At 40.5% G+C, this 23,679-nt stretch overlaps 1 protein-coding gene across 4 annotated transcripts in view; it reads right to left on the bottom strand.

Annotated features, from left to right (window-relative positions):
- Positions 1 to 21,325, bottom strand: part of ANKRD12 (ankyrin repeat domain 12) — a 102,487-nt gene extending 81,162 nt beyond the window's left edge. For 2 of the 4 annotated variants that reach the window (XM_070362008.1, XM_070362011.1), the window contains exon 1: positions 21,052 to 21,325. The gene's annotated coding sequence lies outside the window, so the exon portion shown is untranslated. Of the gene's footprint in view, positions 1 to 20,597; positions 20,749 to 21,051 lie in introns of those variants that run through there. The other 2 variants (XM_070362010.1, XM_070362009.1) reach the window with 2 other exon arrangements.
- Positions 21,326 to 23,679: the final 2,354 nt, after the last annotated feature.

The raw sequence follows: 23,679 nt of genomic DNA, 5'->3' as shown, positions 1-23,679 counted from the left end.
TCACCATGTTATCAAATGGCAAGACTTCATTCTTTTCTATGGCTGAATAATTTACCATTGTATATTTAATCACATTTTTTTAATCCATTTATCCATAGATGGGCACTGCAGTTGTTTTCACATCTTGGCTATTAGCGTTTTCATTTTCTTCAGATAAATACCCAGAAGTGGAATTGCTAAATCATAAGGAATTATATTTTTAGTGTTTTGAGGAACCTCCATACAGTTTCCTACAGTGGTTATATCAATTTACACTCCTACCACTAGTGCTAAAGGGTTCTCTTTTCTCCATATCCTTGCCAACACTTATTTTTTTTTAATATGTAGGTCTGTGGCATTCAATTCATCCACACTATTGTGTAACCACTACCAGCATCCAACTTTAGAACCTTTTCATCTACCCCAACTGAAACTCTACCCATTAAACAATAATTCCCCACTCCTCCTGGTCCCTGGCAGCCACCATGTCATTCTCTGTCTCTATGAAGTTGACTACTCTAAGTACCTCATAAAAATGAAATGATGTAACATTTATCCTCTCTTGACTGGCTTATTTCACTTGGCCATGTCTTCAAGGTTCATCCATGTTGTAACATGTGTCCCTCCTTTTACAGGTGGAAACACATTCCATTTATTGTGTGTAAAAACCACATTTTGTTTATCCACTGACAGAGACTCTGCTAAGAATACGAGTGTACAATGGACTATATAATCAAACATACATTTTATGCCTCTATTTTCTTTATGGATCCTTTCTTCTGTTTTAGGCTCAAACTATCTCTATTCCAAGATCTGAAAATATATTTTCTTTTATTCCCTGTTATTTCTTTTCACATTTAACTCTTCCCATCTATCTGTAACGCCAGTCTTTAATAACAACCTTATTCCTTTACATGGGGCTTCATAGGTGGCTCAGTGGTAAAGAATCCACCTGCAACACAGGAGACACGGGTTCAATCCCTGGATCAGGAAGATCCCCTGGAAAAGGAAATGGCCACCCACTTCAGTATTTTTGCCTGGGAAATCCCATGGACAGAAGAGCCTGGCAGGCTACAGTCCATGGGATTGCAAAGAACTGAGCACGCATGCAAATAACATTAAACTAGAAATGCAAATATCATTAATAGGAATCAGATGACAAGTGAAAACATTTGCAACACATATGAAAAAGAACTAGTAATCAAAAAACTGTAACATCAATAAAAAAAACAGATGACGACTTGAGACGACAAGAAATACAAACACGGAGTAAACACAGAGAAATATTCAGATTCATTGATAATTTTAAAACTAGAAAATAAAGGATAACTGTTCATTTAAGACTGACAGAATTAAGGCTGTGTTGGCAAGGATTACGGAAAATCATACATATGAATATTCATACACTACTGATGACGAAGAAACTGGGATTACCTCTTTGGAGAGGAATTTGACAAAACTATTAAAATACAGATGCACAGCCTTTTGTCTTAATAATCCAATTTTAGTATTTACCCTACAGGTATACTATACAAATATGCAAAGATAATATACAAAGGCACTCGCTAAAATGTTACTTGTATCCAAAACACTGGAGAAATAGTCTACTCATTTTATAAAATCTAGCTAAATAAAGTACAGTATATTTTTATGCTAAAAGTTTTGCAAAATTCCTATTTCCCTGACCGCTCCTCTTCTGCAGAAACTCGAAGTGTCAGGAGTAACTCAGGACCTGATCCTGGATCCCCTTTTAATCCCTACTGCTACTTAGTCGCTTCAGTCGTGTTTGACTCTGGGCGACCCCATAGATGACAGCCCACCAGGCTCCCCCGTCCCTGGGATTCTCCAGGCAAGAACACCGGAATGGGTTGCCATTTCCTTCTCGAATGCATAAAAGTGAAAAGTGAAAGTGAAGACGCTCAGTCGTGTCTGACTCTTAGTAACCCCATGGATTGCAGCCTACCAGGCTCCTCCATCCATGGGATTTTCCAGGCAAGAGTACTGGAGTGAGGTGCCATTGCCTTCTCCTGTGTCTTCTGAGTCTCCTGCACACACACACACAGACATGCATGCTCACACACACCATGCAGCCCAGACGCTTCTCCTTGAAAATTGCTTCAGGGATTGTAGGCCTAACACACTCCCTCAACAACCTGATCCCTTCCAAGTCTGTATCTCTAGTCCTCCTCTAAAATTCCGAATCTGTCTACCCAACTGCCTACCTGTCATCTTCACGTGGGTGTTTAACAGGCATTATCAAACCAAAAAATTACTACAGAAAATTCTTAATTTTCTCTGCCAAACTTTCTCCACATTCCCCACCCTTCTTCTCCATTTCAATAAATGGCACCACCATTCATCCATCCATCACTTAAGCCAAAAACTCAAATATTGACTCCATCTCTAAGGCACATTTTAAATTAAATCCATGTTTTTCCATATCAATTACCAGTAACCAACCCAAGCCACTATCACCACTTGCTGCTGCTACTGCTGCTAAGTCGCTTCAGTAGTGTCAGACTCTGTGTGACCCCACAGACGGCAGCCTATCAGGCTCCACTGTCCCTGGGCAAGAACACTGGAGTGGGTTGCCATTTCCTTCTCCAATGCATGAAAGTGAAAAGTGAAAGTGAAGTCGCTCAGTTGTGTCTGACTCTTAGCGACCCCATGGACGGCAGCCTACCAGGCTCCTCCGTCCATGGGATTTTCCAGGCAAGAGTACTGGAGTGGGGTGCCAATGCCTTCTCCGCCTAGGCTAGGACAAAACTCGGCAAATTATCTCCCTGTTTCTATTTTTTCCCCATCCCTCCCTTCTCTCTCTCACACACATATTCCTTCTACAAGCAGCCATCAGTGGTCAGACCTCTTAAAACTAAAAATCACATGCTACCACTGAGTTGCTTTTTTGTATTGGTTTCCCACTGGAAAAAAATCGCAACTCAAACTAAACCATATGGAACAGAATTAATGGAACAGACATGTGAAGAAATTTTTAACGCATTTAAAACTCTCAAAGAAATAAGAGAAAATTCCAATATGCAGAAGGACTAAACAGAACCAAGAAGAAATGCAGAGTATGAAAGTACAATGATTGAAATAAAGAACTCCACAGATTAGGTAAATGGATAAGCAAAAGAATGAGCTAGTGAGCTAGAAGATCAGGTAGAGGACAGTTGCAGAAGATATCAAGAGAGAATTTTTTTTAAGAAAAACATTAAAGTTAAGAGATGGAGAAGAGACAAGAAGCAACAGAATCCATATTAACAGAATTCCCAGAAAGAAAAAAATTGAAGACAAACTACTTGAGAAAATGACAATCATTTTCCAGAACTGAGGAAAGATCAAAGATCTTGGATGAAAATGTCTGGAATACAACCTGGCATAGAGTAGACTCCCAATAAGTAGCTAACTGTTGAATGAGAGAAGGACGGAATGAATATGAATCCAAGTGCAAACAAGACAGAAAAGGAACTATACCCAGACACACTACAGACTGAAAAATATAAACAAAAATTTCAAAATCTAGAGAGGAACTGCAGGTCACACACACAGGAAAAGAAATAAAGCTGACATCAGAACCTGCAAAAAGCAACAGCAGAGACGAGAAAATAATGTAGAAATATTTCAAAATGTACAGGGAAAAGAATTTCGAACCAAAAATCTTTAATCAAACTAAGCTATCATTTAAAAGTGAGGGTTAACAAATCATACTTTCAGGCATAAAAAGGTCTTAGAATGTATATATACAAAACCCTGTTTGAAAATTGTTTTTTTTTAAGTAGGCTCTTAACTGAAATAAATCTATGAGAACACTAGGTGATATACGGTAATTGCATTCATGTTCAGTCACTAAGGGCTTCCCTGGTGGCTCAGAGGTTAAAGCGTCTGCCTGCAATGTGGGAGACCTGGGTTAGATCCCTGGGTTGGGAAGATCCCCTGGAGAAGGAAATGGCAACCCACTCCAGTATTCTTGCCTGGAGAATCCCATGGACAGAGGAGCTTGGTGGGCGTCAGTCCTCGGGGTCGCAAAGAGTCGGACACGACTGAGTGACTTCACTTTCACTTTTCAGTCACTAAGTCACGTCTGACTCTTTGCGATCCCAGGGACTGTAGTTCACCAGGCTCCTTTGTCCATGGAGTTTTCCAGTTAATACCAAAATGGGTAGTCATTTTCTACTCCAAGCAATCTTCCCGACCCAGGGATCGAACCCATGTCTCCTGCATCAGCAGGCACATTCTGTACCAGTGAGCCACCTGGGAAGCCCTTATATGGGAATTAATTATTTGTTAGGGACTTAGATTATTTGTTAGGAATAACCTAACAGATCTAGTATATCACACAAAAAGAAAAATGACAGATGGATGGATGCCTGAAGAATACCTCTACAGAACTAAAATTCTACAAAACATCAGCGTGGCTGCTGGGACCTTGTGGGGGTAGGAGGTGTAGTGGCAGAGACGAAAGGAAACTGAGAAAGTGGGTAAAGTACTTCTCTTGTCTGGAAGAAAGAAAATATATATATTTGAAAATATACATATTTAAATATATTTTAAAATATAAGATTAAGAAACTGTGGGAAATGAACAAAAATACAGTAAATAGAATGTAAATAATTTCCAATAGATATTAAGAAAATTACAATAAATGAAAATGGTTTAAACTCATTAATTAAAAGATAGAGTCTCTAAGGTTGGGTAAAAATAAGACTCAGCAATATACTTTGTAAAAGAGACCCAAAAAGGATACAAAAACAGGTAACAATAAAAGGACAGGAAGAAGACACACTAGGAGATGCAACCCCAGGTTGGCAGACTCTTCTTTCAGCGCCATTCATCAACCATTCAGAGCCTTACTGATCTGCGGACAGCTCCCTGTCATTCCTGGGCCTGCGGGTTCCAGTTTTCCTTTTAGGACAGGGCTTCAATTCCTGCTTCCCAATATGCCTTTGAGTTTTTTTTTCCATTTCAAGCACCTGCTGATTCTGCTTTTTTGCTTTCAAGCTCAGATGTGTTTTTTAAATATTTTATTTTTATCTAGCTTTCCATATACATTACTGAAAAAGAAGGGAGTGTCCCCAGTCTGCCTCACAGTCCAGAAATCCCCAGAGCATACACTTAATAATGTCTTCATCTACATCATGGAATGGTAATGCTCAAATAATAAGGCTACGAGAAAATGTTATCTTCACATATACAGTCTTTGGTGCATATAAAATATTCAAATACTGCCCTCTAAATTTACCAGCAATTTTACATTCGAACTAAAGAAAGTAAAGATGGAACCATATGAATGGAATGGAAATTCCTAACTTTTTGCCTGATCCAGCTTCCACTGGGCTACAGCTATGCTGAAAGTAAAAATGCTTCCTCCAAAATTGTTTTGAGAAAAAAATGTAACTAGCAAAAGACGAAATCAGCAGAATTCAAATGACCCTTAAGAGTAGGGACTATCCCTGTGGTCCAGCGGTTAACATTCCATGCTTCCACTGCAGGTGGCAGTGGTTCCGTCGCTGGCTGAGGAACTAAGATGCTGTGAGGCACTGCCAAAATAAAATGGTTACTTTAAAAAATAATAATAAATAAAAGTTACGGAGCTCATCCTTTAAAAGAGAGAGACAGAGTCATTCAGTTAGGAAAGTGACTATTATTTTCTCTGTGATTTGATCTGGGAGACTTTAGTCCAAGATTCTATTCTGAGATCTACCAGACTTTTTGGTTGACCTTCATTACTTCTCAGTACTTCTCTTTCTTCTTGAAAGTAAAGTTAGGCTAGATTACACTGAAGAACGCCTATTCTTCCAAAATCCTGATTCCAGAGGTTTAGAACAATTTCACTCCATTCTATGTTTCTATGAATACAAAAATGACAGTTTAAACTACTAAACAATTTTGACATCCTTATTGCTGTGCTCCCCCATGCAAAAGGGCTTCTCTGGTAGCTGAGTCAATAAAGAATCTGCCTGCAATACAGTAGACCATCTGCAGCACAGGAGACCTGGGTTCGATCCCTGGGCTAGAAGATCCCCTGGAAAAAAGAAACGGCAATCCATTCCAGTATTCCTGCCTGGAAAATCCCATGGACAGAAGAGCCTGGCAGGCTACAGTCCATGGGATCGCAAGGGTCGGACACGACTTAGTGACTAAACCACCATTACCCACGCAAAAAAAGTAAACCATCAGACATAAATATTAAACACTTCCTATTTGCACAAAGACCAAAAGCTTAACTCCCAAACTAACAGAAAATCTTGAAGATAAATCTTAAATATGGCTGTATTTCTGGAATAAGAACTGGACCTCTCTACCATCTCAACTACTTAAACAGTTAAGAGTTTAGTTTCTGAAATGGGTTCATGCCTGCTTTATCATACCTTCCCAAAGTAAGCTGTGGGTGATTTTCACCACAATGTTTCTGGCATCTATTTCATAACATTTCCCCCACAAGAATATGATGGTTGTGTTTCAGACCAAGAAATTAGTATCATAAAAATCACAAATTTAACCAACAGCATGAAAAAGACAAAAACCACCACATCCTTTAAAATAAACTGTCTTCAGCACTGTCCTTAAGACTATATTTTCTACAGTTCTTAAGAGATGTCTATGGTCTATCTACATTAATTTTTATAATAAACAGGTATTACTTGCATAATATACAAATGAAAAAAATTTTAAATAAGTCAACTTCCACTTGGTTTGCTCTGGAGAACTACACAGTGTTCTGGTTAGAACCCAAGGGGAAAGACTGATGAGATGGCAGGTGAGAGAAGTACCTCAGACAGAGCTAGAGGAAGAAGTAAGAGGTACTTTCTGCATTTTATGTTTTCTAATCCAGCCATTAAAATATGAAAGCAAATAAAAGATTACGGACAGAAGCTCAATCCAGTAAAATAGGGTGCACTTTGTGTTGGTGCTGCTGTACATTATCTCCTTCAAAAATCTAAAAGTGAAAGTAAAAGTTGCTCAGTCGTGTCCGACTCTTAGTGACTCCATGGACTGTGCATGGAATTCTCCAGGCCAGAATACTGGAGTGGGGAGCCTTTCCCTTCTCCAGGGGATCTTCCCAATCCAGGGATTGAACCCAGGTCTCCTGAATTGCAGGTGGATTCTTTACAAGCTGAGCCACAAGGGAAGCCCAAGAACACTGGTATGGGTAGCCTGTCCCTTCTCCAGGGGATCTTCCCAACCCAGGGATCGAACCCAGGTCTCCTGCATTGCAGGCAGAATCTTTACCAACTGAGCTATCAGGGAAGCCCTAAAGCACAGCATTAATTTAGAAGACTGTATCAAGTAAATGCATTGTAAATAGTCAATTTAGTTTAGCTCTGTGTATTACCTTCAAAATTCTCAAAGGTAAACCAGAGGTATAAAAGAGAGCAGCACTTAGACAGGCAAATTGCTTGAAATATAAACAACCAAGCAAGGGTTCATGCTTGCTTTATCGTATCTTCCCAAAGTAAGCCATGGTTGATTTTTAGCACAATGTTTTCTGGCAGCTATTCCATAACATTTTCCCACAAGAAAATGATGATTGTATTCCAGACCAAGAAATTACACCCGCCCACAGAGAGCAGGCCACAGGGAAGGACAGCAAGAACTGAAGCACAGCAGGGGAGACAAAGAGGCTAAACAGAGGAGGAAGGGATCGACATGAAGCACCTCGTCACTGTGTCGTTTGATCTTTATGACGACAAAAGCCGACTTAAGGCTTTAAAAAAGTCAGTGACGCAATTTGAGTAGCGTGTTTAAAAGGGCCGTTGAGGGGAAAAAAGGGGCCACTGGTGAAACTCTGGAAGAAAGACTAAAGAGGAATAACAGGAAAGACATGGAGACCACTTCAAGTATGACAACCAGATTGTGAGATGGGAATAACAGTCCACAAGAGCAAGCAGGCTAGAATGACACCAGCAACAAGAAGCAGAAATGCTTTGAAAATACTTAAAAAAAAACCCAATTATCCATTGTATTTGTCTCCCAATAGAAATGACCGAACAATATCTCAATTGTTTTAAAACATAAAGTTCCCATTACTTCATTAGATAATATTTACAAAAGAGAATGTAAAAATATTTTTTGGCATTGTCAACAGTGGATCATAAAGGATCACATTCTAACAATACAGTTAGAATTTTTAAAGAAAAGTAATACAGGCAGTTGGATTTAGAATGATCTACTTGCCCTCAATATCTAAGCATATTTACATATAAATTTATTTCCAGAACTGTAAAGGTCAATATACAAAATACTCATCTGCAATGGAGAGTTGACATAAATGACTTCTAAGAGTCTAAAAGTGCGTTGCTGGGGTTACTGACCTCTTTCTGGCCCGACAGGGCTCTAAATGTGTGACTTCCATAGGCCAGCAGAGGGCTGCAACAGCCCAGAGAAAACGGTCAGGCAGCTTTGCTTGCATCTCTGGCACTGAGTGGTGGAAAATTTACAATACTGAAAGTAGAGATCTAATAACCATGACGTACTCATTCCACTATCAACAGACTCTAAAAGGGGGCAAAGACCAATCCCCCAGATCCTGAAAACTAGCAACACTCACCATTAAGCATTCTGCCACCAGCTCCTTTCACTTATTGCAAAATAGTAAAGTATTTGGAAGCAGAACAAAATCTCACTAATGTAGGGTAATTAGAAGGGAAAAAAGCCAATCAAAATGAGTTAGCAATTTACACCTCCTTCCAGACCACTGCTCCACACTACTGCTACACGACTAACCTTCCTAAAATGATTTCGTGAGATTACTCTCACATCTACTTTGCCAATCTTTTCTGCATATAGTACAATGTTGAAATCTTTACTCTGCCTACATTTAAAGGTAGATTTCTACCTCGTGTATATAGGTAATCATTTTCAGTTCCACTAGTCAGCCCACCCATACTGTTATATACAATACACAAAGGAGCTGAAATGGAAAATGTCACCGTGGTGAACCCTGGACAAAGAAAGAAATTTACACAGGTCTAGGGAAAGGGTCGGAGAAGGCAATGGCACCCCACTCCAGTACTCTTGCCTCGAAAATCCCATGGACGGAGGAGCCTGGTAGGCTGCAGTCCATGGGGTTGATAGGAGTCGCAGACGACTGAGTGACTTCACTTTCACTTTTCACTTTCATGCATTGGAGAAGGAAATGGCAACCCACTCCAGTGTTCTTGCCTGGAGAATCCCAGGGACGGGGGAGCCTGGTGGGCTGCCGTCTCTGGGGTCGCACAGAGTCGGACAGGACTGAAGTGACTTAGCAGTAGCAGCAGGGAAAGGGTAGAGCCACTGCTGGAAAAAGTTTGCACAAAGAGGGAGATAGGACTTCGCTGGGGGAAGAAAGGATATGGCTCAGGCAAAGATATACAGGGGCCTTCAACTAAACTTGTAAATGTTTAATTCCTAAGGCTGCAGACAGGTGCCATATGCACACTATGCTATTTTCTGTACCTTTTAAATTATCTGAAATATGTGAAAATAAAAAACATTTTTGGTATTTTAACTTCACCCCTCAAAAGACAAGTAACTCTTGATCTGCTCAAGAGATCAGGCCTCTGGTCCATTCTCAGTACTATTCACCCTTTAATTCTGAATACACTCTAACTCATTTTTACAGCTTTCTTTAAAAATGATAGGTACATATTTTAGCCTTAAATGAAAGGAAAGGACTTTTAACTGTTTAGATAATTGCATATAGTTTGAATAGTGGCACATAAAAAAATAAAGAGATTTGAAATAAAAGGCATGGCATAAAAACCTAGAATAGTTTTTACGATAATCACAGCTTCTGCAATATAAGCCTGAAATCCTGAAAATCATCTTTATCTACACCCAAAATCTCTATGTGTTAGAGGTAGTTGAAGTCAGTACCCCTCTCAAGAGAGCAACACTTATGAAAGTATTATTTCTCATCTACATACCACACCATTCCCACCCTGACCCAACCAATAACGTGGATGATTAACACTACTTCAATTATAGCCAAAGTTGTAGCTTCCACACAACTTCACACCAGGGCTGAATTGTCTGGGCCTTCTTTTAGTCCTGATCTACCACCTCTGTGTCCTGCACACTCTCCGACATAAATCCACTTACAATACTACCCACAAGAATTCAGGACAACTGCCAACTTTAAAGGAAGTATAACCTATAAAAATACCAAATGGCTGTATTATACACCTGAAACTAACATGACTGATACTATATATCAACTAGACAGCAATAAAACAACAATTCAGGGTAACTGCATATGAGTCATTTAAAAGGTGCTCTAAGTTGACTTAGGATAATAGTATGCATGATTGGTAGTTCTTTTTTGTCAGGTCATTTTAGGACATACACTGCTTTCCTGTCCAAGGATGCTGAGGAAGAGTAACGAGGAATGTGGTACAGAGGGAACAAAGCACAGTGAATTCCCTGCAGTCTAACAGCATTAAGTATGTGACATGAAAAGGGTGGTATGGTGGGAACTCCAACCCCAATGGCAAAGAGTATATGTCTATTTGGTTTCATTTTTAAAATAAAGCATTTCCTGAAATATAACAATGTAAATATTATGAACTGGGGGTAAAAAAGCAAATCTCACTGATGATGCCCATATTAAATAGCTTTATCTATAAGAAGAAATATCCTTTAAGTCTAAAAACATAAATTTAGGACTATTTAAGAATGTAACAGTTCTACATCAAAAACTGAACTTAAATTTCCAACTCAGTGATTCTTCGTCTTTTTTGGACAGACCCATCTCAAAGCCTGAAAGCCATAGGACCTTCCACTAAAAAATCTGCAATGTAACTTCCAGATGTTTACAGAGCCTCTCTGTAATTATGGATCCTTGTTTTAAGTAATTATCTCTTCCAGCTAGATTTTAAGCTCCATACAAGCAGAAACTGTCTTCTTCAGATATATGCTTAGCAATGGTACCTAAAACCTTAATATCTAAGCACTTTTTCAATGATCTTATCTGCTATATGAATTCTATACAACCTCTTGAATTATTTTCCAAGAAAACCTGTGTTATATTATTCCCCATATTGGAAATTTGTTTTTATCAAGCCCCTCTTCCTTGCAATCACAACCTTTTTCATCTGCTACCCATTTTCTTTCCTTTAGTCCCAATTCATCCTCTTACACCAGTCAGGCCATTCACCTGACATTAGCACTGGGGTGATCCCTTAGAATGTGATGGAATCTGGGGTACAACAGTGAACAAGACAGACACAATCCATGTCCTTGAGGGCTCACTGTGTTCCATTCTACACCAACTAGAAAGCATTTGCATGATTAAAGAACACTGTCCCCTATTTCACATATTCAGTGTAAATTCTAAAAAAAACAAAACACTACAGCAAAGATCATATTAAAATATTCAGCGTAAATTCTTAAAAAAAAAACACTACAGAAAAATATCAGTGAAGATATTAAATTCCTGCCTCAACAATGCTAAACACAATACTGTTCATAAAAACATTTATTTAAAATTTGTTGGGTCTTCCTTGGTGGTCCAGTGCTTAAGAATCTGCCTTCCAATGCAGGGGATACAGGTTCCATCCCTGGTTGGGGAACTAAGATCCCACACGAGGCAGGGCAACTAAGCCCATGTGCCACAACTAAGACCCGACACAGCCAAAACAAACAAATATAAAAAAATAAAAGGTGTTAATTAAGCATGCACTGTTTAAAACCTTGATTATATCCATAATACTTGCTCACTGTGGCAAAGCTTGAAAATACAGAAAAATAAATTCATATTCAATATCCAGAGATAGTCTGTCACATTGTCAAACTGAATCATTCAAGAACTTTCCTTGTAAAAATTCATAATACAAAATAATTATTTTCCCCACAAAGGCTCAAATGTTATATATCATTTCATCTTTTTTTTCTCTTAATAATATCAACTTCTTTGAAGGTATAATTTTTTAAAGGAGCAAGACAATCACTGATTTAAACTCATCTGTACAATGAAAACAAACTTCAAAAGGGCATGTGAACAGAAGGGAAAAAAGTAGAAGCAATAACAGATATTATTTTCTTGGGCTCCAAAATCACTGCAGACAGTGAGTGCAGCCATGAAATTAAAAGACGCTTCCTCTTTGGAAGGAGCAAGACAGTGTATTAAGAAGTAAATACATCACTTTGCCAACAAAGGTCTAGACTCAAAGCTATGTTTTTTCCAGTAGTCACGAATGGATGTGACAGTCGGACCATAAAGAGGGCTGAGCACCGAAGAATTGATGCTTTTGAATTGTGGTGCTGGAGAAGACTCTTGAGAGTTCCTTGGACTCCAAGATCAAACCAGTCAATCCTAAAGGAAATCAACACTAAATATCCATTGGAAGGACTGATGCTGAAGCATCTTTGGCCACCCGATGCAAAAAACTGATGCATAGGGAAAGACCCTGATGCTGGGAAAGATTGAGGGCAGAAGGAGAAGGCAGAGACAGAGAATGATATGGTCAGATGGTTAGACAGACTCAGTGGACATGACTCTGACCAAATTCTAGTCAACAGTGAAGGACAGAGGAACCTAGAGTGCAGCAGTCCATGGGGTCACAAAGAGCTGGACATGACCTACCAACTTTCAATAACAACAGAGTGATTGAGAATTTATGAGGACAGCCCATTATCAGTCACAGGATGTTTGTAACTATACCTCTGACCAAAGGATATGAAGTATCAATTCACAGAAGAGAAAGGGCAAATGATTATTTCTCCATGTTATTAGCTAATGATCAAATTCCTGTAGCTAAAACCAAATCCATTCACACCACATTTAAAGATGAAAGTCTTGGATAACAAGAAAGCGGTTAGATAATTTAAATGGAAGGACACAAATATTAATGTTAACCAACAACAGATAGGGACAGATTTATTTTCACTGGATATTGCAAAGCTGCTGAACAATAGCACCTGAAGGGGGAGGAGGAGCTAAGGAGGGGGAAAGTGTACTGGAAAGGAACAGTGAGTGAGCCCCTTTGCTGTTACACATTCCTGTTTACTTTCAATAGTGTGAGGACTAATAGAAGGTAAAGAAGTATTTTTTGGTCCTGTTTGACTGCAGCCTAAAGAGAACACTCATCTTCATTCTTGAGATGTTTTTATGAACCCTGTAAGACAGGGATAATTTCTGAAGGGTGAATAACCACTGCTGGGTGATCACCTCAACTAAAAATCTGCAAACAGATGACATGATCCTCTACATAGAAAACCCTAAAGACTCCACCAGAAAATTAGTAGAGCTAATCAATGAATATAGTAAAGTTGCAGGATATAAAATCAACACACAGAAATCCCTTGCATTCCTATACACTAATAATGAGAAAAGAGAAAAATTAAGGAAACAATTCCATTCACCATTGCAACAAAAAGAATAAAATACTTAGGACTATACCTACCTAAAGAAACTAAAGACCAATATATAGAAAACTATAATACATTGGTGAAAGAAATCAAAGAGGACACTAATAGATGGAGAAATATACCGTGTTATGGATTGGAAGAATCAATATAGTGAAAATGAGTATACTACCCAAAGCAATCTATAGATTCTATGCAATCCCTATCAAGCTACCAACAGTATTTTTCACAGAGCTAGAACAAATAATTTCACAATTTGTATGGAAATACAAAAACCTCGAATAGCCAAAACAATCTTGAGAAAGAAGAATGGAACTGGAGGAATCAACCTGCCTGACTTCAGGCTCTACTACAAAGCCACAGTCATCAAGACCGTATGGTACTGGCACAAGGACAGAAATATAGATCAATGGAACAAAACAGAAAGCCCAGAGATAAATCCACGCACCTATGGACACCTTATCTTTGACAAAGGAGGCAAGACTATACAATGGAGAAAAGACAATCTCTTTAACAAGTGGTGCTGGGAAAACTGGTCAACCACTTGTAAAAGAATGAAACTAGAACACTTTCTAACACCATACACAAAAGTAAACTCAAAATGGATTAAAGATCTAAACGTAAGACCATAAACTATAAAACTCCTAGAGGAGAATGTAGGCAAAACACTCTCCGACATAAATCACACCAGGATCTTCTATGACCCACCTCCCAGAATATTGGAAATAAAAGCAAAAATAAACGACCCAATCAAAAACTGGGCCAAAGAACTAAACAGACATTTCTTCAAAGAAGATATACAGATGGCTAACAAACACATGAAAAGATGCTCAACATCACTCATTATCAGAGAAATGCAAATCAAAACCACAATGAGGTACCATTTCACGCCAGTAAGAATGGCTGCGATCCAAAAATCTACAAGCAATAAATGCTGGAGAGGGTGTGGAGAAAAGAGAACCCTATTACACTGTTGGTGGGAATGCAAACTAGTATAGCCATTATGGAGAAGTGTGTGGAGATTCCTTAAAAAAAAAACTGGAAATAGAACTGCCATATGACCCAGCAATCCCACTGCTGGGCATACACACTGAGGAAACCAGAACTGAAAGAGACACGTGTACCCCAAAGTTATCGCAGCACTGTTTATAATAGCCAGGACATGGAAGCAACCTAGATGTCCATCAGCAGATGAATGGATAAGAAAGCTGTGGTAAATATACACAATGGGAGTATTACTCAGTCATTAAAAAGAATACATTTGAATCAGTTCTAACAAGGTGGATGAAACTGGAGCCTATTATACAGAGTGAAGTAAGCCAGAAAGAAAAACACCAATACAGTATACTAACGCATGTATATGGAATTTAGAAAGATGGTAACGATAACCCTGTATGCAAGACAGCAAAAGAGACACAGATGTATAGAACAGTCTTTCGGACTCTGTGGGAGAGGGCGAGGGTGGGATGATTTGGGAGAATGGCGTTGAAACATGTATAATATCATATGTGAAACAAATCACCAGTTCAGGTTCGATGCATAATACAGGATGCTTGGGGCTGGTGCACTAGGATGACCCAGATGGATGGTATGGGGAGGGAGGTGGAAGGGGGGTTCAGGATGGGGAACACGTGTACACCCATGGCGGATTCATGTTGATGTATGGCAAAACCTATACAATATTGTAAAGTAATTAGCCTCCAATTAAAATAAATAAATTTATATTTTAAAAATAAAAATTAAAAAATAAATAAAAATCTTCAAACAAATTGGATTGATCTTAAAAAAAAAATTGGGCTTCCCTAGTGGCTCAGACAGTAAAGAATCTGCCTGCAATGTGGGAGACCCGGGTTCGATCCCTGGGTCGAGAAGATCCCCTGGAGAAGGAAATGGTGACTCACTGCAGTATTCTTGCTGGAGAATCCCAAGGACAGGGGAGCCTGGCAGGCTACAGTCCACGGGATTGCAGAGTCGGACACGACTGAGCAACTAACACTTTCACAAACTTTAAGAAAAAATAATTCTCAAAATAATACATGAACATTTATATAACATAAATTTCAAGTTAGTTCTTGAGTAATAGTGTCTGGAGTTGGAGATATTCCAGTGACAACTTTCTGAAGTCTTTTTCGTAACTGCTGCTGCTAAGTCGCTTCAGTCGTGTCCAACTCTGTGCGACCCCAGAGACAGCAGCCCACCAGGCTCCCCCGTCCCTGGAATTCTCCAGGCAAGAACACTGGAGTGGGTTGCCATTTCCTTCTCCAAAGCATGAAAGTGAAAAGTAAAAGTGAAGTCAAGACTCTTAGCGACCCCATGGACTGCAGCCTACCAGGCTCCTCCGTCCATGGGATTTTCCAGGCAAGAGTACTGGAGTGGGTTGCCATTGCCTTCTCCATTTTCATAACTAGATATATAAAATTACTCTCATCATATATTAAAATAACACATGTGAAAGTAACAGTACAAAAGCGCAATAAAAGTTCTTTTCTTTGATCAACAAGTAACTTCCAAATAGTCAAAATTAAACTCTGGTAAAAAGGACTTATTTTAACTTAGAGGTTGCAAGAGTTTAGTACACAATATGAGAATATAAACCAAAGCTTTATTCCTCGTTACAATATTTTTGGGCAAATTATGGTAGGAAATATTTTATAAATTAAAAATATTCTCAACTACCTGGCATCATTAACCACCATCACTGATTAGTAAATTGCTATAAAGAATGTTTTTAGTATTTACTTCTACCCTGTTCGTTAAAGCTTCAGAAGTGGTAGAACAGAAAGGAAAGAAAGCTGTGTACAATGTGGCTTTGGTGGAAGAGAAAATAAAAGTAGGTGCCTCTTTCCTCTTCCTTTAGATTTGCTAATACTTCTCTTTCATAAAGCAGTCTAGCATTACTCCAGAAAATTTTAACCTGGATCCTATCCATGGTTCAATATCATCAGATTAGCGGACATTTTGATGATCTCAAGAATAGTTGTGAAATTCAAGAGATCTGACGTAAAAATACTTCATAAACTACTGAGGATATAATTTTTTACATACTATTATCTTTTACCGTGAATTTATATATCTATTTCTAGGAAGAAAGACCCACGTACGCATGGTTTTAGTTTTCTAAGTCAGAATGCCAACAAAACTCCTATTTAGGAAGAACAACAGTCTGAAATGTAAGAAGCTACAGGACTCTCACAACACTTTTAAGCAATAAGGGAGTTTAAGAATATGGTATTTAATCACTAATATTTGTGGTATTTTCCCCAATTGTGGCCCAAATGCAAACTGATACGCAGAAGTGTAAGCAACTACGTATTTCGAAACAATTTTAGTGCAATAAACAAATATTAAGCGATCAGCCAAAGAGACACAATTTTTAAATGCCAAAGAAATGATTGTGTAACTTAGCTTCATAATTTATCTTTTTTTTTAACCTCAACTTGGAAGTATTTCTGTGGAGGGTTCCACTTCTAACCTAGACAACTCCTATTTACCCTTTCTGACTCTATTCCTTTATAAAAGTCCTAAATGAGTCTGGTTAGTTATCTTTCTCCTTCACTCTTTTGTTTTAAGTATGTTTCTTTATGATCTGAAAGGATACATGCACCTCAATATTCATTTGCAACACTGTTTACAAAGTCAAGACATGGAAGCAACCTAAATGCCCACTGACAGAGGAATGGATGAAGAAGCCATGATACAGATACTTAATGAAATATTACTCATTAATAATAAGTAAAGAGAGTAAAATAATGCCATTTACAGGAACATGGATGGACCTAGAGAGTGTCATATTGAAGCAAGTCAAAGGAGGAGGAGTACCATATGACAGCCCTTATACGTGGAATCTAAAAAGAAATGATGCAAACGAACTTACGAAACAGAGACAGAGCATGAACTTACGGCTGCTGGGCTGAAGGGACAGTTAGGGAGTTTGGGATGGACATGTATATACTGCTATATTTAAAATGGATAACCAACAAGAACCTACTGCTGCTCAATGCTATGTGACAGCCTGGATGGGAGGGGAGTTTGAGGCAGAATGGGTACATGTATATGAATGGCTGAGTCCCGGTTCACCTGAAACCATCACAACATTGTTAATCAGCTATACCCCCAGTACAAAATAAAGAGCTTAAAAAAAATAAAGTATATTCCCTTTTAACAATGAACATTAATATCAAGGTGGAGTCTGTTAGAACAGTTCTTAAAAAGCTGTTAACAACTGTAGTCCTTCGGTAGCTGGTGAGACTAATTTGCTTCTGACAACTAGTGTAAAAAAAAAAAAAAAACGACAACTATATCAACATCTCATGAAAAGGCTTGCTGGCCTACCTTCCACAATTCTTTGTGAAGGTAGAATGCTGGCTCCACAAATTTTTCACAAAGTCAGAAACTTAAGAAACATTGCCTTAAAACTTCTCAAAATCAGCTAAGCACTCTTAATTAGAGGTAGAAAAGAGAAATGGTTAAGAATGAGGACAGCACAGTCTGTCACTTTTTTGGGTCTGTGAATATCTGCACACCACATAACAGTTCAAAGCCTCATTTTTCTCAGCCGTAGTATCTGTTTTACGGGTTTGTTATGAAAATTATCTGAAATAGTTCACTTAAAAACTGAAGATTCTAAATGCTCAACAATGTTTATCATAACCTTTAGATTCAAAGTTACAAATAATCCATGTAACGCCATTACACTACAGTACTGATGTTCTGACTCTCAGTATTATCAATGTAAAGCACTAAAAGGAAAGGTCTCTAAACCTAACAGCAAAAGTCAACACTTAGTCCTAACATTCCTACAGGGTATATTTTATTTTAGATCTATAAGATAACCTTAACATGAACTACTCAAAAGCTGAGTTTACAAAGGAAATTACATCTCCTGTTGTTGTATATCTCGAAACTAGCAAAAAATTAACATTGTTACTAAGATACTTTAACTGTTACTTTTTAAAAGTCACTGTCTGTTAAAGAAACAGACTGTGCATGCATGAGTGTATATGAGAATGTTTTCAAATGCTATATGAAGAAACTTCATATTCTCCAGAGGAAGTCAGACTCTAACAACCACAATATTTAAAATGTTCATAAGAGGCTTTACTAAGATTAGAACTAAGCAGGGATCGGAAAATGTATCTACAGGGAGTTATAATCTGTAAAACAGCAGGTGCTCAAAACACGGAAGGTAAGACTAAGCAAAAACCTAGGGATCTAGACACCTCAGATAATACAGTAGAGAACTGTTATTCTAAAAATATCACCACTTTTTATATGCATAAAAGCTTATACAATATAATGTGCTTTCCATATATAATCATATTGGGATTAAATCAAAAATGCTGTAAATTATGTAACAAAAGGTTTTGTTTTGTTGCAAATTACAAATGCAAGGCTCTGAAAATTAATATGATTTGTCAAAAACCAGTTAGGAAGTGACAAATCAAGAATTTAAACCCCAGTCCTCTCACTTATATTTCCCCTGTTCTTTCCACTATTCTATAAAGCTACTTCTTAAAAGAAAGAAGCAAATTAGCACCTTCACAAAAAGAAATCTCTAGGCCAAACCACAGACATTTAATTATTAGCTGTGCTGAGTTGGGGAAGTCATTTCCCCTTATCAGGCCTTTATTTTTTCATCTGTAAAGTGAGGTAAACGGATTAGAAAATTTGAAGTCCCTTCCAGTTCTAAGGATAAATCTCTAGACTGTACCCTTTAAGAGTACCAGCATTTTACAAATACATGTTGATGTCAGCTTTAGCAATGAGTTCCAAGTCAGAAAGTGGTGTCATTAGCTATTAAGCAACGTATGGCAATTACTGGATAAATTCTTCACACTCATCTGATAGATGCTGCTTCAGTAGCATCAAGTTTATATACAGAAAGCTGTCTAAATCTTTTCTAGACTACAATGGAAATTAAATATCACTAATCATTCTCTCTTTAGACTGAAACCATGCTCGTGCTGCGATTCATGGGGTCGCAGAGTCGGACACGACTGAGCGACTGATCTGATCTGATCTGATGCTCTTAAAATATAAGAATGGTTTAAAGAAAATTTAACCACTAGTCAACTAGTACCAAAAAATTGAAAATTTTTTAAATTATTTTTATTCCCTAGAATAAAAACCTCTTTTCCAATGAAGAGTTTTCCAAATATCCCTCAAAGAGTATCAGGTACATGTTTCAGCAACTTCTATACCGAAAAAAAAAAAGTAATATACAAGCATTTTGATAAAAACATCTTCCATTTAAATTCATTCCACCAGTTAGGTACTTATCGCCAAACAAAATTCAAGCTTTTCTCCCCTTCACAGTATCAGGGAACTAAAGTCAAAGACTGCACAACATACTTCCACCTATTAAGTTCTTTCCTCATCTAAGTATTTTTTTCTTACTCTTCCTCAGTCTTCATGGAATACACACCCATGGGATTTCCACTTTCCCAGCTTTGCCTGTTCATAAAACCATCTTAACAACAACTATGGAAACCAGAGCGCTTATGACCATTATAGGCCTCTTTCTCTTTTCCTTTTCATGAATACTAGTTAGGTTTTACTTCATTTTAACACCTTGTCTGTCCTTAAAATAGAATACATATCTTGAATAGTTAATCTTGACCTTACTTTTACTTACTCAACCGTTCGCAGACCTTTAGAAATTGTTAGAGCTTGTGTCAACTATAAAAAATTTTTAGTAAACCTTCCCCCTCTTGCCTAGGAAACATTTCAAATGTTTACAGGTTTTTGCGTTTAGCCCAAATTAAAGACTTTCCCCAACAAGCTTAGTTAATATAACGACTTGATCTTACACAGTCGGCACTATCTCATTTTGTTTTTTAAGCCTCTTGGCACCAATATAGCGTATGTTCTGCCAGTTCTGAGCTAATCTCCAGGAAAGCCTTTGTATAACGATTGAAGAAACTGAAACAGATCAGTGCCCAAGATTTTTAAGAGCCTACACGAGCATATGTTTTTAATCAGCAGTCAATTTATTTTAAAATAGCTATTTCACCAGTTTGCCTTCTTCCATAATTCACATAAACCGTTTTAAAATAAAAAAGGACACACGACTGAGAACACAGGTTCAGGTCAACTTCAGGATCAGAGGATTTTCCGAAGCGTTGCGGATGCCGGGGTCTGAATCCCCGGCATCGGGTTGGCCGCGGGCGTCCAGTGGACACCACACTCTCGACCACTACGCCGCTTGAAGCGTTCCCTACGGCTTCAACGGGTTTAAAAGTGTCAACTTCCCGTCCCAAACTGTTTCTTACTGTTATTATTAAAACAGCTGTCAGCTGGGCTCCGGTGACCTCTTTGTACAACCGTTTATTCAACGCTTTGGGATCCTCGAGGATGCGTCACGGCGGGTTACCCTCGAACGAGCTCCGAGAGCCCGGCGGCCCGCGGGTCCGCGAGCGCCGGCCCCGCTCACCCGCGCCGCCCTCCCGGCCTCATTCGGTCCCTGCGGCTCAGACTAGGCGCGCCCCCGCTCCGCCCCGCCCCGCCCCGCTCCGCTCCGGCGGCGCCCCCGGCCGCGCACACCCGCTCCCCGCCCGCCCGCTCGCACACGCGCCGCGGCCCCGCCATGTTCCGGGAGCGGCGCGGCCGCCCGCCCGGCCCCCGCCCCCCCCGGTCCCCGCCCGGCGGCTCCCGCCGCGCCCCGGCCCCGGCGCTCCCGGCGGGCGGCCCGTCCTGTCAGCGCGGCGGGGCGGGGCGCGTCCTTACCTCGTTCTGGGGAGGGGACGGGAGCGGGCGCGACTGAGGGGCTCCTCCCGGGCGCCGGGGCCGGGGCTCGAAACCGCGCCCCTCCTTCCTCCTCGCCTGTCGCCACGCCCCCCTCGCCCGCACGGACCCCAGGCACGGCCGGCGCGGGAGGGTCTACCCCCGGGACGAAGGCCTCGGCGCCGCCGTCGCTGTCGTGCTCTCCGCCACCGCCGCCGCAACCGCCGCGAACGCCGCCGAGGCCGGGCTCGAAAACATCTCCGGTCTCCGCCGTCCCTCACCACAGCCTGCTCGCTCCCAGGACGGCGCCGCCCGGCGATTGGCCGCGGCGCGGGCACGTGACGCGCGGGCACGGGACGGGCAGGGCAGCGTGAGCGCCCCGCCCCCGGCCCGCCGCCCCTTCCGTCCGCCCGCCCCGCCCGCGGCCCGCCGCTCTAGAGGCGCCGGGAGAAGCTTCCCGAGCCGGGGGCGGGGGTCGGGGCGTACCAGGTGGACGCAGGGCAGTGGGGTCGGCGGGAGCCCCGCGTCGCCGTCTCCCCTCCGCCGGCTCCGACCCCAGAAGGCAGGGGCTGAGAGAGCGAGGGAGTAGCGCAGGCGCCGCCTCGCCTTGTGCAGTGGCCACCACCGTGGCTTGACTGGAAACTTCTGGAAATGGCGGCGGCGACGAGGAAGAAGAGGCTCTGTCTACGTAGGGTATTCACACGTTATTTTTTGCGGGGGCGGGCGGACGAGTTTGCCAGCTGGGACCCGGGAGACCGACGCTGCGCGCCGGGCTGGAGGCGGAGGCGGGTGTCCGCCCGGCCGGCGGCGCGCGGTGGGCCCGGGGCGTCCGGAGAGGCGGGCACCCGCTTCCGCGCACTGCGCCTGCGCGCCGTCCGGCCGCACCTGCGGGATCCCGGGGACCCGCGGGGCCGCGACGCGCCCTCACCTGCGCCAGGTGGGCCCGGGCCGGTCCCGAAAGCACATCCACGTGCACCTGCCCCCAGGCCCGCACGCACTGTGCAGTACGCCCTCTCCCAGTCACACGTTCGGATAACCTTTTTAGACAAATTTCGGTGCATTTTCCCCCAACCGCTCGGGGCACTGCCAGCTGGAGCACTGCGCAAAGGAAAAGTCACCGCCTGGGCAGCCCCACTGCTGGCAGTCTGACTTCCTCTGGAGGTTAATCCGCGACAGTTTGTACTTGCCCTTATTTAACCACCGAAGGGATTACATAATCGGAGGGAAACCATTTTATTCTGAGTTGCTTCTGGTGGCTTTTTATTTACAAGGAGGTTAATCCGCGACAATTTGTGCATGCCTTTATCTAACCATCAGAGGGCCCTCATCGTTGTGGCCTCTAAACTACAGCACGGGTTTGTGACTTAGTGAAGTTACGAGTTTGTCATTAATCAGCAGATGAGATATTTCAGACAGAGAAAGCTACATACCAGTATTTAATTATATAAAGCATAAACTTGCATTAAAGATCACTATTTTTTCCTTTCCTACATTTCTCCCATCTTTAAATACATCAGGTTCAATATGAGTAGTAAGAGTGCACCTTGTGGCTAGAAGTGGAACACTGTTACATTAATTTGCATATTTATGGCATGAAGTAACAAATCCACTAAAAATTTATAATCAACTCGTCTGACTTCTCAAGTGGTTGAGTTGGTTCTCATTTAACTCAATGTAATGACGAAAGCAATAACTTTCTACAGCAGTACAAGCCTCAGTTAAAAACTGAAAGCAAATCTTGAATTTGCTGAAATCAGTTAACCATAATTTATGGCAATAACTACATGCACAGCCTTGTTACTTAAAAATCAGATTACGTGGGTGATTGTGATCCAAGGCATTGTACTGACTATGACTAAGGACACTATCTGTACAAAGTTCATTGTAGAAGTTTGTAAAATTTCTACAACTTGCAAAAAAATTTTAATTTAAACTCCTTTTAAGATTATATGTGACACATTATAAATCAGCCACAGTTACTGGAAAGGTTCAAATGAAACTTACGAAGGGAAGAGGAGCTAATTTTCCTTTTTAATGTGAAACTAGAAGTACATATCAAGAAGGTAATTCTTATTATGGATATAATAGGATAGAGGCCTGAAAAGAAGCTGGAGCTAGTTGACTATGTTGCTAAGGCTCTTCATTGTAGAGCCCTTTGATTAGTTCAAATGTCTTCAGCAAGTGGGCAAAATGTTTTTTTAATAGCACCAGGAGGTCAAGGATCCCAAGCAATAAACATCACTCTTAGCCAAGGTTAAGTTTTATCACACTTATTTAGGATTATTACTACCAGACACTTAAAATGTGCATATGTGGTATGTGAAATAGAAGCCATCTGCAAAATTTACTTTCTTTCCAACTTACTTCTTACCGTTAGAATCAACTACTGTTATGTTTTCTACATGCAGTTCAGTTAGATCATTCAAAAAATCCTGCCATATTTCAGGAAGGTAAATTAATAAAAAATACAATCTCAGTCATGGCTTACCATATTGACAGTCTATACAGATATAATGCTTGGGCAGTGAATACCCATATGATTGTCACTTGCTGTAGGATTTACTAGGACAGTCACTCTGTCCACTTACAGCAAGTACTTCTGAGGAACTGGTAGCCTTCCCTAGCAACATT

The sequence above is a fragment of the Bos mutus genome, chromosome 24, assembly GCF_027580195.1.
Source record: "Bos mutus isolate GX-2022 chromosome 24, NWIPB_WYAK_1.1, whole genome shotgun sequence".
NCBI lineage: Eukaryota > Metazoa > Chordata > Mammalia > Artiodactyla > Bovidae > Bos > Bos mutus.
Note: the sequence above shows the minus strand (reverse complement) of the source record. Positions and strands in the feature narration are given on the sequence as shown.